The 15,200-nt window shown below is 44.1% G+C and overlaps 1 protein-coding gene across 6 annotated transcripts in view; it reads left to right on the forward strand.

The window, feature by feature from the left end:
• The first annotated feature begins 212 nt into the window (after window positions 1-212).
• Tulp4 (TUB like protein 4) overlaps window positions 213-15,200 on the forward strand; it is a 150,458-nt gene continuing 135,470 nt past the window's right edge. Inside the window, exon 1 of one of the 6 annotated variants that reach the window (XM_015996758.3) lies at window positions 213-437. The gene's annotated coding sequence lies outside the window, so the exon portion shown is untranslated. Of the gene's footprint in view, window positions 438-829; window positions 973-1,517; window positions 1,721-15,200 lie in introns of those variants that run through there. The other 5 variants (XM_076552861.1, XM_076552860.1, XM_076552859.1 and 2 more) reach the window with 5 other exon arrangements.

Genomic DNA, 15,200 nt, shown 5'->3' on the forward strand with positions numbered 1-15,200 from the left:
TTTTTTTTTTCTTTTTTAACCCACGCATTCTTTACACCCGGCAACGCTTTCTTTGTAACGACGGAAAAACCGAGGGGTGGCTGAAGTTTCCGTTCTTAGCACATCCCTTTAACGGAGGGGGTGGGGTGGGGGGTAAAGGCTGGGAAGCCTGGTTGCCTGTGTGACTTCAAATGACGCTGTGGATTCTTTCCCCCCCTTCAGGCTCCCGGAGAGGGGGGGGGGGGAGCACTGACGTTGACAGCAGCAGCAGCAGCAGCAGCAGCAGCAGCGCCGAAGGGCCCTGAATGACTGTTTCCACGGGAGCCACGCTGGCTCATAGTACAAGGCGCGGTGTGCTCTCTCGGGCGGCGGCGGCGGCGGCGGCGGCTCCCACCGGGCGGGAGCCGGTCTGATGCTCACTTCCGGCCCCCCGCTGGCAAGCCCAGACCGGATCGCGGGTGAGGACTCGGGAGGAGGCGAGCCTCGGTGGGGGTGTGGGTGTGGGTGTGGGAGGGAGATTCCCAGGAGCCGTGGTCCCAGCCTGTGGGCTCCGCGGCCGTGGCGGAGGCAACGGGGCGACGCGGGGCGGGAACACGGGGACCGGGCGGGGGGGAAGGAACCGGAGAGTCTCGGGGAGTCGGGCGGCGCGTGGGAGGCTCGAGACCGCACCCCGCGCGCGCGGGCGATCAGGCGGGCGGGCGGGCGAGCGGGCGCGCGCCGCGGGCAGCACCACCCGCCGCGGGTCCGCCTCGGGGCGGGCCGGGCCGGGGAGGCGCCGGAGGTGGGGTGGGGTGGGGGGGAGACGATCACGTGGCGCCGTCACGTGGCCCTCAGCCCGGACTGGCGGCGGCGGCTGAAGGAGGCGGAGTCTCGGCCGAGACGCGGGGGGAGGGAGGCGGCGGCGGCGGCGGCGGTCGCGGTGGCGGCGCCGAGGGGCTGCTGGAGGCGGAGGCGGAGGAGAGGCACGGGGCCGCCGCCAGGGCCGCTCGGGAGGTGAGGCTGACGCCGGGCCGGGCCGTGTGAGGGGCCAGGGCGGCGGGGATCGGGCTGCGGGGGCCGGGCAGTGGGCGCGGCGGGCGCGGCGGGCGCGGGGCTCCTCGGCGGACCCCCAGCTTGGGCGGCCCGCGCCTGGCTCGCCCGCCCCGCTCGCTCGCCTGCCTTTTGTTCCGGCGTGCGAGGCGACGGGCCGAGCGGGGAGCTCAGGCGTGTGTGTGTGTGTGTGTAAAGCAGAAGGCGTCTGGCTTGGAGCCATTTTTTTCCCCCTTTTCTTTTCTTCTCCTTAATTGTGGAGACAGAAAATTCCCTTCCAACGGTTTTCCCGGGGAGCCTGGCTGCGCCGGGCCGGGCCTCCCCGCCGCCCCGAGCTCGTGTCTCCGCCGGCCTCGGGGTCCCCGGGGCGGCTCTCCTTCCCCTCTTTCCCCGTGCCTGCCCTCCCCACCTTGAGCCGGGCAGCCCCGCCGGGCCGCGGGGGAGCGGGGTGTCTGCAAAGCGGCCGGGTCACCTGTCGTGGCAGCTGCATGGAAATCCCGGCGGCGCTCCTGCTGTCCGGAGCCTGTGCCGTTTCCTCTGGCAAAACCACGGAGATTCCGCGCCCGGCGCCAAGCCTTCGTCTTCCTCTTGGCTCCCGCGCCCTCCTAACCCGGCTCCTGATGCCGCTGACTCCAAGTTTCACCGTGGTTTGGGGGCAATTTAGCAAGGAGGGGTCCACTTCTTTCGGTCGAGGCACCGCTTGGTTGGGAAGGTGAGGGCCATCTCTAGCTTTGTGGCTTGAATTGGAGGTGGAGGGGTTGACAGTTGTCAGTGGGGTTGATGTCACTTAGGGGGACCTATTCTTTCCCCCTGCCAACCTGCCCAGGTAATCCGAAAGTCAAGTTAAGACCTCTCTCTCTGGGGATAATCTGTTCCCTTGGAATAGAGGGAACTGTTTTCAGTGTTTCTTTTACTGGGGACTCTAGTCTTTTTAAAATTTTATTTTTTTCTTTTCTTTTATTGTTTATTCTATGTCTGTCTGTCTGTCTATCTATCTATCTATCTATCTATCTATCTATCTATCTATCTATCTATCTATCTATCGAGACGGGGTCTATTTAATCCTGGCTGCCCTGGAACTCACTGTGCAGACCAGGTTGCCCTGATAACTCAGAGCTGAGATTAAGGGTTTGTTGCCACCACACCAGGCCCACCTCGTTATTTTACAGTGGTCGAGCATCCTAAGGGTGTTTCCTTAGGCAGGTTCTAGGAGAGGAAATTGTTCCTAAGGTTTAGAGGAATGAATATAAAAACCATTCAGAGATCCTCTTATTTTGAGCCTGTTTTTCTGTACCTGGAGTCTCCATTCCTTGATGGGAGTTTAGTTCTTGGAGGAAGAACAGTGCCTTGTTCCTGGAGAGTTCCAGGTTGGGAAGGATGTGGAGTGACTGGGCCCTTGCACATAGCCATACTGCAATCCAGAAAACCCACGGGAAGACTTCTAGCCTTCAGGGGGGCCCCTGGGTGCTGATGTAATGTAGTGATAGTTACATTCCAGATGAGAGTCACATGTGTCCTTTCTTGTGATACTGTCGGAGAAATGCTTGTATGAGCATTATGAATAGCCAGACCTACTGTTTACTGCCTCAGTTAAAGAAGAGGAATTGTGTGAAAATTGCTAGATGATGAGGATTTCTCTAAAACATCAAAGAGACTCTTAATAAGGGCTGTGAAAGTAGCAGTATTTTCAGGTGATGGGAGAGGTGTTGCCCTCCAGACTCGCAAGTATCCTGTACTGAGTTATAGGAAGTCATGTAGGAAAAAATATTTTTAACACCGTGGAACTTTCAGGCATGGAGGATGAGTAGAAAGCCGCCCTCACCCGCGTTCTGAGGAATAACAGTATTTACTACACATATTTTTAAATAACTTAGAAATGATGAATGTGAATCATATTGAACTTTATGGTTTTCATATGGAGACAAAAATTGAATTTAGTTATTCATAACTCCCCCCCCTCCAACTAAAACTACAAATGGAACTTTAACCCTTAAAAGGGTGGATGATACACAAAGCCAGCTTTGATTTATTTTATAATGAGTTTTCCCTTCCTTGCTCCCCTCCCTCTTACACCTTTCCTCTTTGTCTTTCTAGTTTTATTTTATATGTTTGTGCCTGAGTGTGTGTACGTGCGGTCTGAAGCCAGAAGAGGGTGATGGATCCTCGTGATCTGGAGTCACAGGTGGTTGTGAACCATCTGATGGGGATGCTGGGAACCAAACCCAGGTCCTCTGCAAGAGCAGCAGGTGCTCTTAGTACGTTCACTCTGTTTGAGCCTCAGGAAGAGAGGTTTTATTATTATTATTGTCAATAGTGGTAGCAGTTGTTGTTTATGAGAGAGTTTTAAATCGAATCATCCACTGTTGGTGCTGAGAGCCTCAGTAACGAAGCATGGTGGAGACAGCAGCCTTTCTTCAAGCCAGAGTCCAGCCTGTCTGGATAGTGTACAGAACCAGTTGTGAACACGGTTTTCTTTCTGGGCTTGCTGCAGGCTGGGTCCAGGAGGGTGCTGAGTGGTTCTTGTGAGCATGGATAAGGTAGGCGGCGGTCAGTGGCTTCATGCTTTAAACCACATTCGTAACATCCGTTTTTCTCCTGTTTTCTGTCGAGGGAAAAGGTAAAAAGACTGGGAATGACCAAGTGGTGCACTTGTTGGTAAAGCGCAGTTAAACATTGAGTAAAGCCTCAGGATAAAATGCAGTGATGTAGTTACTGCATTCTTTCCTGTTAAGTAAGGGCCTTTGAAATCCTGTCATTTGCCCAAAACGAGACTGTTGAAACTGCAGGAATTTGAGATAACAATGTCAGATTCTTTGAGCTTGGCTGGGGTAATGTTAATTTAGTTACTACATCTTAACATAACTAAAATATTTTATGGTAAAGTATATAATAAAAGCTGAGATACCTTTTACTACTACTGTTTTTGAATAGTTCAGTGGCGTTAGGTACATTCGTTGTTAAAAAACAGTTACCACTAAGGTTTCCAGTCTGGAGCCCATTAATCAACGTTCGGTTTTTCCCTTTTCCCAGCTTCTGGAACACCCTTTGCCTCTGTGAAACTGACCACAATTAAAACCACACAGAAATTTTCCTTTCTGACTGGTTTGTTTCACTTAGCATGTTGTCCTCAAGGCTTATCCATGTGTTAGAATGTCAGAATTTTAAATGTCTATATAGCAAAAAATGACATGGATGAAAGGATATATGGAAAATTAGAAAAATATGAGGTATATATATATGAAGCACCTCAGTATGCTTTGAGCTGTAAAAACTCAGCCAAAGCCAACACTTTTAGAAAAAGAATCTAAGGATATGGGAAAAATCTTTCTTTAAATGTTAACATTATTATTATTATCATCATCATCATCATTATTTGTAGTGCTACTGGATATTGAATCCAGGACCTTGAGCATGCTATGTTATTTTTTTTAACATGGAACATTTTAACCATTAAAAAAGGTAGACACTAGTATACTCGGAAGTATTTTCTTTCTCATCCAGCTTTAGCAGTTATACAACATCCTCAGCCTTATTTTAGGGTTACTTCTTTCCTGTCATTGGATAGTTTAAAAGCAAATCAACTGCCTTGTAATTGTGTCTTTATCTTAGTACAGCTCTAAAAAGGCTCCTCACAATAAATAGGATTTTTTTTGTGAATAGTTATCAAAATAGGTCAGTGGGTAAAGGTGTTTGCTGCTAAGCTTGATGACCTGAGTTTGATTCCTGGAGTCTACCTGATAGAAGGGGAGAATTGACACCTGCAAGATGTCCTCTGACTGCCACATGTGCTCTGCCACCTCCCTCATGTCTGCTAGGAATGTGACTCAGCACCGAGAGTGTTTGCTTAGGGTGTGAGAAGCCCTGGGTTTGATCTGTGATGCTTCAAAAAGAATGGACACGGACACGGACACACACACGGACACACACACGGACACACGGACATGGGCACACGGACATGGACACGGACATGGACACACACAGGGACACACGGACATGGACACGGACACGGACACACAGACACATATGGACACTTAATATATCAACTGTCCACTTATTACTCCCCGATTATCATATGTATGTATCATGACCTATAGTCTAAAGACAGGAACAGATTTAATTATGGAATCATCTACACTTGTTTTAATTAAGACCCAAATAAGGTCCATACATTGCGATGGAATGATTTGTTTAGCATTGTCCTCTCCTCCCCGTGATTTGCTCTTCCCTCCCTCCCTCCCTCCCTCTCTCTCTTCTTGAGACAGGGTCTCTTTATGTATCCTTTGGCTGTCCTGGAACTTGTTATGTAGACCAGGCTGTAGTAATCAGACTTGGACTGTGGCGATCATCCAGTCTCCCTGGTGCTGGAATTGCAGATGTGTACTTATTTCCATGCCTGGCTTCAAGTCTCTTATCCGCAGGTTCTCCATTTTTTTTTTTTTCTCTTTGTAACTTACACTGAAGAAACTGAACTTTACAGATTGTATCCCCATACTGTTAAATACATTGATTTATCTCTTGTGTTTCCTGTGCATTGGTAGTGACTCCATGAAAAGAGACTCCATGAGAAGAATGAGATCCAAACCCCCATGGATACTGAGGGACAATTATATTTTATTATGGCAGCCTGAGCTCAGGACTAAGATGCCATCTTCAGCTGTAATGTTGGAAATTTAGACCCTAATTAACACAAGCGAATTTGGTAAAATTTAAAATCAGTTACAGTATGGTATTAATGTGACTTCTATTCATTTTTTTTGGTAATTTTAATATTTGGACACCTGCCAGTGTGGAGTGTGAATAAGGATGATAGTAATTACCAGGGCGGGTACACATGAAGGGAAATGTATGTACTCCGAGGTACAGAAGAGGTAGAAATTAATGTTTTCCTTTGAAGAGCTGTTGTGAGCTAGCTAATAAAAATGCACAGTGTTTGACCTGGAATATCTACAGTTAATAGGAATTTATCCTCAGAAATAATAATAATAAAAAAAAGTTGGCAAGCACACACACCCATACTTAGAATGAGAATAAAGAGTATGAGAATAGTTTTGCTCTCAGTTGACATTCCACGGACATGGTACAGGATGGGCAAGAAGTCACAAGGAGAGTTGGGATGCATTTAACTAAAGAAAGGAGAGAAGACAAGGAATTAACACCTACTCCTGTTTACTGAAAAGTAAAAGTGTTCTTTAGAAATGATAAATGAATTACCATTTATTCATCAAATTACTATGAACAGATAAACCTGGGATTTTTTTCCCTTTAATTATTTCCTTTAACGGGTCAGGACTTGTATCAGTGTGTTTGTTCTGTTTTTTTTTTCTCTCGCCTTCATAGAAGAGTATTAGTTAAAATTAAGATTTTTTTTTTTAAAAAAGATTTATTTCATGTGCATTGGAGTTTTGCCTGTATATATGTCTGTGTAAGGGTGTTGGATCCCCTGGAACTGGAGTTACAGACAGTTCTAAGCTGTCATGTTGGTGTTGGGAATTGAACCTAGGTCCTCTGGAAGAACAGCCAGTTCCTAGCTGCTGAGCCAGCTCTTCAGCCCCTCAAATTTTATTTTTAAGGTCTTTTAAAAATTATGCTCTTTTTTTTCTTAAATATGATTGAGAACCTCGTATATTTTTCTGATGTCAGTGGATGAGTAGCAGTTTTTTACTTACATGTTGTCAACATACCCTTAAGAGTAGAATTAAACCACAGTAGTCAGATGTGGTGTCTTCCGCTTTTAATCTCAGCACTTGGAGGCAGATCTCTGCGTCCAGAGCAGCCTGGTCCATGTATGGAGGTTCTAGGACAGCCAGGGCTGCAGAGTGGACCCTGTCTCAAACACAGGACGTAAGAATCTATCGAGAAAGCCCTTGAGAGCAACTGTGCAGTGTTAGAGATTATGGTTTTGTAGGTGTCTGTCAGTTAGATAATAAGACTTTTTTGACCAATACAATTAGAGTTAAAATGAATAAGAGCTTTGAAGAAGATAATATATACTACCATGTAAGAGATTTCTCACTTAAAAACTATTCAGCTATTCAATTTGCACTGTAATGGACACAAAAGAATTTGTAAACACTTTATGTGAGGTATTATGTTGTTAAATTATTATTTCTTTTGGTAATTTTAATGTTTGGACATCTTTTTGAATGGGCATATTAGAGCCATTGAGTTAAAGTTTCTGTAGTATTATTAATGCCTAGCTAAGGCTGAGAATTTGGCTTTTTCAAAGAAAAATTGAAATGTTTGACTCATGCATTTAAGTTGTTGGTCTGGCTAGATTACAACACTAGCTTCTAAAAAGGGTTTCATTCAGGAACAGATGTGGTCTTTGCATGTGGGAGCCTGAGGTAAAAGGACTGTGAGTTCAAGGCTCCATAGCAAAGCCTTGTCTCAACAAATACATGAAAAACAACCTCTCCCACCACCAAAAAAAAAAAAAAAACAAAAAAAAAAACAAAAAACAAAAAAAACCCTCCGTTGCTCAATGTTTTTGAAGTCCACTCAAAAGTTATGGACAGATGTTACTCATCTTCCTGGATACATACATATTCTTTTCCCACTAACGAAGGGAAGATTATCATCAACTATTTGAGGCATTACTCCTGATGTGTGTGTGTGTGTGTGTGTGTGTGTGTGTGTGTGTGTGTGTGTGTGTGTGTGAGACTTATCAAACTCCAGTGGGAGTTGCCGAGCTTGTGTAGGAAACCCTTCCAGTGCCTTGCCATCCTCTCCTGCTTCTGGTTGTCTGAATAGGTTTGTCTCCCTTGGGCACATCACTGTTTCTGGCAGCTGTGATAACGCAGTGTCAGAGGTTCTCAGGTGAACAGCAGGCTGACCTGTTAGTCCTGGGACAGTTTCAAGGGTTTGTGGAAAGTAGATGAGCAGTGTTGGTACCACACGGGGCATTTGCAGGAATATCTTCCTGTCTTGTTACAGCAACCCTCTTAGCTGAAGTGCCGCATGGGCAAGTGCAGCTCCAGTGGCTGGCATGTTGGAGTTGTAGCTATGGCCCTGGCCAGCAGAGCTGACTGGATTGTCAGTTACTACTCATTGTAAATAGCCAGAAAGTTTAACTATACTTCGGTGTTTGTCAAGTTAGAGAAACATTGATTTTAAAAAGCAATCTTGGGCTTATCTATCTGAGAGAAGGTTTAAGGAGGTTGGATCATCGGGAGAACCAGGTAGATGAATGTGGTTGATGCTCACCATATTTCCTGCCAGACAGTTTGAACCTTTTCCATTTTTCATTCCTGTCATTTCTCCCGTGAAATGAGAAACCCAGTGTGGTGTTTCACGTGTAGGGAATTTCTGAAATCCTGTAATAGTTTAAATACCTTGAATAAAACACAACTCTTAACGAAAGCTAGAAAGTTCACAGTTCGCTTACCTTGTTCCTTAGTGATCATTTCAGTCCTGTGACAGAAATGACAGAAGTGGCCAGTACTGTTTGGTCTCTTCTCTCCGTGCGGTCTGAGGGACTTGGGAATACATTCAGTAGTATAGATGGGGTGCTGCCCAGAATCTAGCCATGATAACTTCCAGGAACAGGAATTCCCCCATCTCCTTGGGTTCATAGCATCTTACTTTGATTTTGCATCTCGGTCTTCCTCTGGACTGGGCTGTATGGAGCTGGGTCTGTATTGTCAACAAAGTGCTGATGTGTGAAGTTTACAGATTAACACCATAATTCAGTTTTACCTAATTACATCCGTCCTTAATTTTGACTAATAACTTCAGAGCTTTTCTGGATTTTGAACAAGCTGAATGGCTGTATGGAATATATTTTTTGAAGTGTTTTTTTGGTTTGGTTTGGTTTTTTGTTGTTTTGTTTTGTTTGGTTTTGTTTTGGTTTTTTTTGAGAGTGAGAGTGTATGTTAGTATGAGTTCTCTGTGTATCCCTGGCTGTTTTAGAACTCGATGACCTGCCTGCCTCTGCCTCCTGAGAGCTAGGATTATGCCCAGTTTATTTTTAAAGTTTTGATCAATTAAAATGCTTTGAAAATTTGTGTAACACAATAGGAAGTCTTCAAAATGAATGAGATTTGTGTTAATTGTGCATTTTTGTATAAGAAAAACAAATGAGAAATGTTAAGTATTATAGACCTCTCTTAGGGCTGAAAATGCTTTTCTTCTGCTCGTGAGGTAACGGTAGACTCAACAGTGGTCATGTGGTGCTTTGGAACCAACCTGACAAACATTTCCTGCACTGGGTTTGTTGAAAGATAGTGTGGGGCAGCTTGGCCACTGGATTCAGAAATGGTGTGACTCATTCTTAGTTCTGTGAGCCTTGGGTATCAGTTTTGCTTTTTGGCTTTCTGTGTTTCCTAAGTGACTGTGATTTCCTTGTCTATCTGAGAATCATATAGATGCATCTTCCTTAGATGTCTTCCATCCATATTCAGATGGTGAACTTTCTTCTTGTGATACAGAAAGATGGCATATGCTTAGCTTTGAGAACTTGATCTGTTTCTCTTGTACAGTGTACAAGACCAGCCAAACTTGGGGGAAGTATGGTAGCACTGTCAGTTTCTGGCAGTCTATTTAAGCCAATTACTTCAACCTTTTAATTTTAGTCAGTTATCGGACCTTTTCCTAGATTGTTAATGACTAGCAAAATTGGTTTGAGTTGGGCCTCCTTTGGTGTTAATGAGCAGTGAAGTGGACCCCAAGGTGAGATGTCTGAAGAAGGAAGTGTGCTGTGGAGTCTGGACCCATTCATAAGCTAGACATGAATGAGCACCTAGAAATTTCGGATTTGGTCCAATTCCTTTCTCCGTTTTGTGTCTACTAGGTCTTACCTACTATCTGTTATTTAGTGAGTTAAGGATCAAACTATCTTACAACATTATTTTGTAGACATTATTGGAAGAAAAATCTACTGAGATGTAAACCTTCTGTTATGGAAATAAATATTAGTTCAGAGCTTTCATGGCCATGCTTTGTTCTCTGTGAAAGTAATTTGTTTTTTGGTTTCTCTGTTATTTTGTGTGTGGAATTTCACCCTTTTGTGCCTACTGTTTCTTCGTTTTAATATGGTTATGTGACTAATGTTCTTAATGCCATTCTTATTTTGACAATGTAAACTGTGTGTTGATGGGAACACTTGAAAAGAAGTATATTCTCTATTTTAATTGTCCATCTGTCGTCTCTCCTCCCCTCCCCCCTTTTTGTTTTTGAGACAGGGTTTCTCTGTATCCCTGGGTGTCCTGGAACTCCATCAAACTTGGAGGTTAACCAGCCTCTGCCTCCTGAGTGCTGAGATTAAAGGTCTGTGCCACTACCACCCAGCATCTGTTCCCTTTTTATTTAAAAACAATTTAAATTAGTCAACCAATCACACTTTACTGGCTGTGGTGGTATAATCTTTAATCTTTAATCACTTGGATCTCTGAGTTCAAGGCCATCCTGGTCTATAGAGTGAGCCCCGGGCGAGCCAGGAACTACGTAGTGAGACACTGCCTAAAAAAAAAAGACAAACACAGACAGATACACAAGATGATGTTAAAGGAGATTAGCTTTCAGTTATCGTATGTGTGGGTGTCTTTCCTGTATGTTTGTGTACTACATGTGTGCCTGGTGTCCACAGAAGCTAGAAGAGAGTGTTGAATCCCTTGGGACTGGAGTTATAGCCAGCCATGAGCCATCATATGGGCGCTGGGAATTTAACCTGGGTTCTCTGGAAGAGCAGCCAGTGTTCTTAACTGCTGAGCCATCCCTCCAGGCCAAAGATAGATCAGCTTTAATTTATCAAATGTCACAGGATACATGTTTTTTCTTGGAGTATGAGAATCTCTAGCTATCCAGAAAATGGAGCTGTAGGTGTGAGAAGGCATCTCACTTGTGTTGTTTTCTTGCTTGCTGTAGTGTTCGGGCTGATGGCTGGTGCTGACATTCCAGTGTCGTTTTGACATTGTCGGTCTGTGCTCCTTGGTCTCCTCTTGGGACCTCACATCTGTTCTGACTCGACTGCTGTTGCAGGCCCTAAGTAGTTGAGTTTCATGTATTGATTTGGAGAGGAAAAACTTGAGGTTCAAGGAGACTGTGGAGCCAGGTGTGGCTGGGCATGCCTTTCTTTAGCCCAGCCCTGTGGAGGCAGAGGCAGGCAGATCTCTGTGAGTTCCAGGACATCCAGAGCTATTCCACAGAGAAACTCTGTCTTGAAAAAATCAGCCAACCAACACAGGAGACTCTGGTTAGTAATGGAAGACATACAAGAGCTGGCTGTGCTGGTTAAGTCTATGTCAACTTGTTAGAGCCAGAGTTATCTGAGAGGAGGGAACTCCAGTTGAGACATTGTCTCCATAAGAGCACTTCTCAACCTCTGGGTCACACTACCCCTTTGGGGTCTCCTAAGACCATCAGAAAACACAGAGATTTACATTATGATTCATAACAGTAGCAAAATTACAGTTATGAAGTAGTAATGAAAATAATTTTATGGTTGGCGGTCACCAAAAGTTTAATCAGGGACTGTATTAAAGGGTCACAGGTTGAGAACCACTGATGTAAGATGAGGCTGTTGGTAAGCCTGTCGGAATTTTTGTAATGATTGATGTGGGAGGACCCAGCCCATTGTGGTTCTGGGAGAGAGAGAGCAGGCTGAGCAAGCCATTGAGCAGCTCCCTCCATAGCTTCTGCATCAGCTCCTGCCCCCACGTTCCTTCCTGGTTTGAGTTCTGCCTTGGCTTCCCTCAGTAGACTAGGATTTAGGATGTGTAAGCCAAATAAACTTTCTCCCCAAGTTGCTTTGGGTCATGGAGTTTCATCCCATCTCAGTAACACTGAAACAGTAGCCTTTGGCTGGCTGTGGGGAATGACAAGCATTGGGTGCAGTGGGAAGGAATATCTGGTCTAATGAGATTTGGAATGTGAGTTTGGACATGTCATACGTTTGGAATGTGTGGGAACAGTTGTAACCATAGAACAAACACTTAGGCAACTAGCCTTTTTTTTTTTTTTTTTTTTTTTTTTTTTTTAAGATAACTTGGAATTTACTGTGACCTATGTTTTCTTACATGTGTATTATAAATATTTTCAGTCTGTTTGCCTTTCAGATTTATGTTTGTGACATATTTTGATATATCAAAGTTTAAATTTCCTTATGGAGACAAACTTCTGTCTTTCCCCTCATAGTTTCTACTGTATGAGTTGTTTCTTTCCTTTCTTCCTTCTTTTTATTTATTTAATTTATTTATTTTGAGACAAGAGTCTCACAATGTAACCTTGGCTGTCTTGGAACTAACTCAGTATATAGACCAAGCTGGCCTCAAAACTCACAGATCTGCCTGCCTCTCTCTGCCTCTGCCTCTGGGATTAAAGGCATATGTTACTACCATGCTTGGCACTACTGAAGGATTTCTTGGAAAGCATCAATTTATTGAGTGTGAGAGAAGAAATGCTGATGCATTGATGAGAAGGATCTTTTTTCATGCTGGACCTTGTATACCATATTTAAAAATTTTGGTTTTTATTTCAAGAACAGAGCTTCTGGAGGATTTAAATACTGGTATATGGCAGGAACATAGAGGTAATTTAGACTCTCCCCTCCAAAGAAAACTTTGGATCAGCAGTTTGATTTGCTAAGCAGGCAAGGAAGCAGTAAATGACTAAAGCTCTCCTGATTGGCAGATGTATCCAGAAAGTATTAAGAGCATCTTGGAATCCTGTGAAGGGAACATCCATTCTTCATCTTTGCCTCTGGGTGTGTATAGAAAGTAGTTTTCATGAATCCTTCCTTAGAAATCATTTGTGAATAGCCTGTCATTCTCTTGGTCTCTGATTATTTGAAAAATGTCAGCTAAGAAATCTATGTTAATGTTATAAAAATAGGGTACACATTTTTAATGTCTATAAAGTTCTAAGGATGGCTGGGGTTGCAGCTCATTGGTGAATACTGTTTCCTTTCCCATGCATGATGCCCTAGGTTCAGTCAGTCCCCGGCACTGTAAAAAAAGAAAAAAAAAAAAAAGTAGGTTGTGTCTAATATATCTCAAGTTGAACTTTTCTCATCACCCCAAGTTTCCTCCAAGTTTGATGTGATATGATGTGCTCTGACTTGCATATGTAAAAATGTTAGCAAAACTGGCTAAATCTAGCAAAATCAGGCAAATTCTGTCTGAACCCTTCAGTGGAACTGCAATGAAAAATTACAGTATTTCTGTAATTACAATAGGATGTGATTGAGTCTTCATATTTTTTTAACTCTGGAGTAATAAGGAGACACCTCTTCTGAATGCTTTTAAGGATGACGGTCAGTTGGCATCCAGGTATCATGTTAGTTGTGTTTAGGAATCTTCTGTGTAAAGGTGGGAGGGATTGGTGTTTCAGGTGGTGGCAGGTGTGCTTCCTGCCAAGTTGGCATAATGGAAACAGGGCTCTTCTGAGTTGCCATCTGTTTGTGGTTGATAGGAAACCAGCAGTGATTTCTGAGGAGTGAGGAACTGTTCCGTTTATGTTGAAATACTTAGGAATTAGTAATGCACAGACCATGCTGATCAGGTCTTAACACTACCCAGAGGAATATAAGCTGTGTTGAGTGAGTTTTGTTTTGTTTTGTTTTGTTTTGTTACCACTAAATTCAGAAGATGGCTGCTTGGTTCAACCCTCTTCTTCCATTCCCCGAAGAGACAATTCCTTTTTGCCCACCCACACTAACCACTTGGCCTTGTCCCAGCACCATATTGAGCTGGGTGGGTAAGGGGCATATTATTTATATGCCTACCATCCTGCCCTAGGATGTGTTCTAAGGGGTTCTGCCTGTCTCTAACTCTTTTGGGGGGCTTGTTTTTGTTTGTAAATTATGGTAAATGTAACAAATACGGTGTGTATGTGTATAAGTGCATGTTGTGTACAGTTTTATATGGGTACAAGCGTATGAGCATTTGTGTGTGTGTGGCTAGTCAGAAGATTTTTTTTTTTTTTTTTTTTTTTGGTTTTTCGAGATAGGGTTTCTCTGCGTAGCTTTGTGCCTTTCCTGGAGCTCACTTGGTAGCCCAGGCTGGCCTCGAACTCACAGAGATCCTCCTGGCTCTGCCTCCCGAGTGCTGGGATTAAAGGCGTGCGCCACCACCGCCCGGCTAGTCAGAAGATATCTTAAGTGTTGTTCTTCATGTGTTGCCTACTTTGTGTTTTGAGAGTTTTGTACTATTCTGCAACTTACAGATTTTGCTAGACTGGCTGCCTGGCTGGCCTATGAACCCAGTGTATCTCCCAGCCTCTGCCTCCCCAGTGCTGGGACTACAAGCATGTGCCATCATTCCTGTTTTGTTTGATTCTTTTTCTTTTTAAAAAAAAAAAAAAATTAGATTTTTTTAAAATCATATATACAGTGTTCTGCCTGCTTGTATGTCTACATGCCAGAAGAGGGCATCAGATCCCATTATAGATGGTTGTGAGCCACCATGTGGTTGCTGGGAATTAAACTCCGGACCTCTGGAAGAGCAGCTAGTGCTCTTAACCCTGGAGCCGTCTCTCCAGCCCTTGTTTGTTTTTCTAAAGATAGGATCTCATTATGTAATCTTGGCTATCCTGGAACCAGCTATATAGACTAGGCTGACCTCAAACTCACAGAAATCATTGTACCTCTGCCTCCCTGGTGTTGGAATTAAAGACATGCACCACCATGCCCAGCTGGCATGGGTTCTTTGGTCTTGTCCCCCAAATTTTGCTTGTCTCTGATGTGTTGTACTCCCAAAGCAACAGTGTAGAACAGAATAGCTCATTTCCCTCTTAACTAGCAGTTAATTGATAGGTTAACTAGAGGAGTTAATCAGTAGTTCAATGACCTACCAGAAAATACCTCAACTTGGGTGAGGACCACCATAGGTTGCCTCTTCCAAAACAATGAAAAAAGACTCTTGAGCCCTCTGTTAGTCAGGGAATTCTTGATAACAAGTAAGAGTCTTAGTTGGACTAAAATGACAAAAGTAATTTATTGGAGGGGTCTGCTTGAATCTAGACCAGGGACCAGAGAAGAGCCTGGGATTCTATATGGCAGAATCTAGAACCTCTCCACTCCCTCCCCAATCCCTCGCTTAGCTTCCTTCCCTCAGTGCTTCCATCACAGACTCACATTTTCTACTTTTCAATCAAGGAGCATGGTCTATATAGTAAGTTCTATGGCAGCTAGAGCTACATAGTGAGACTCTGTCTCCAAAATAACAAGAGGAGGGAGGCTTAAGTTTGCTTTTTGTCTA

This window comes from Peromyscus maniculatus, chromosome 16 (genome assembly GCF_049852395.1).
Source record: "Peromyscus maniculatus bairdii isolate BWxNUB_F1_BW_parent chromosome 16, HU_Pman_BW_mat_3.1, whole genome shotgun sequence".
NCBI classification, from domain to species: domain Eukaryota; kingdom Metazoa; phylum Chordata; class Mammalia; order Rodentia; family Cricetidae; genus Peromyscus; species Peromyscus maniculatus.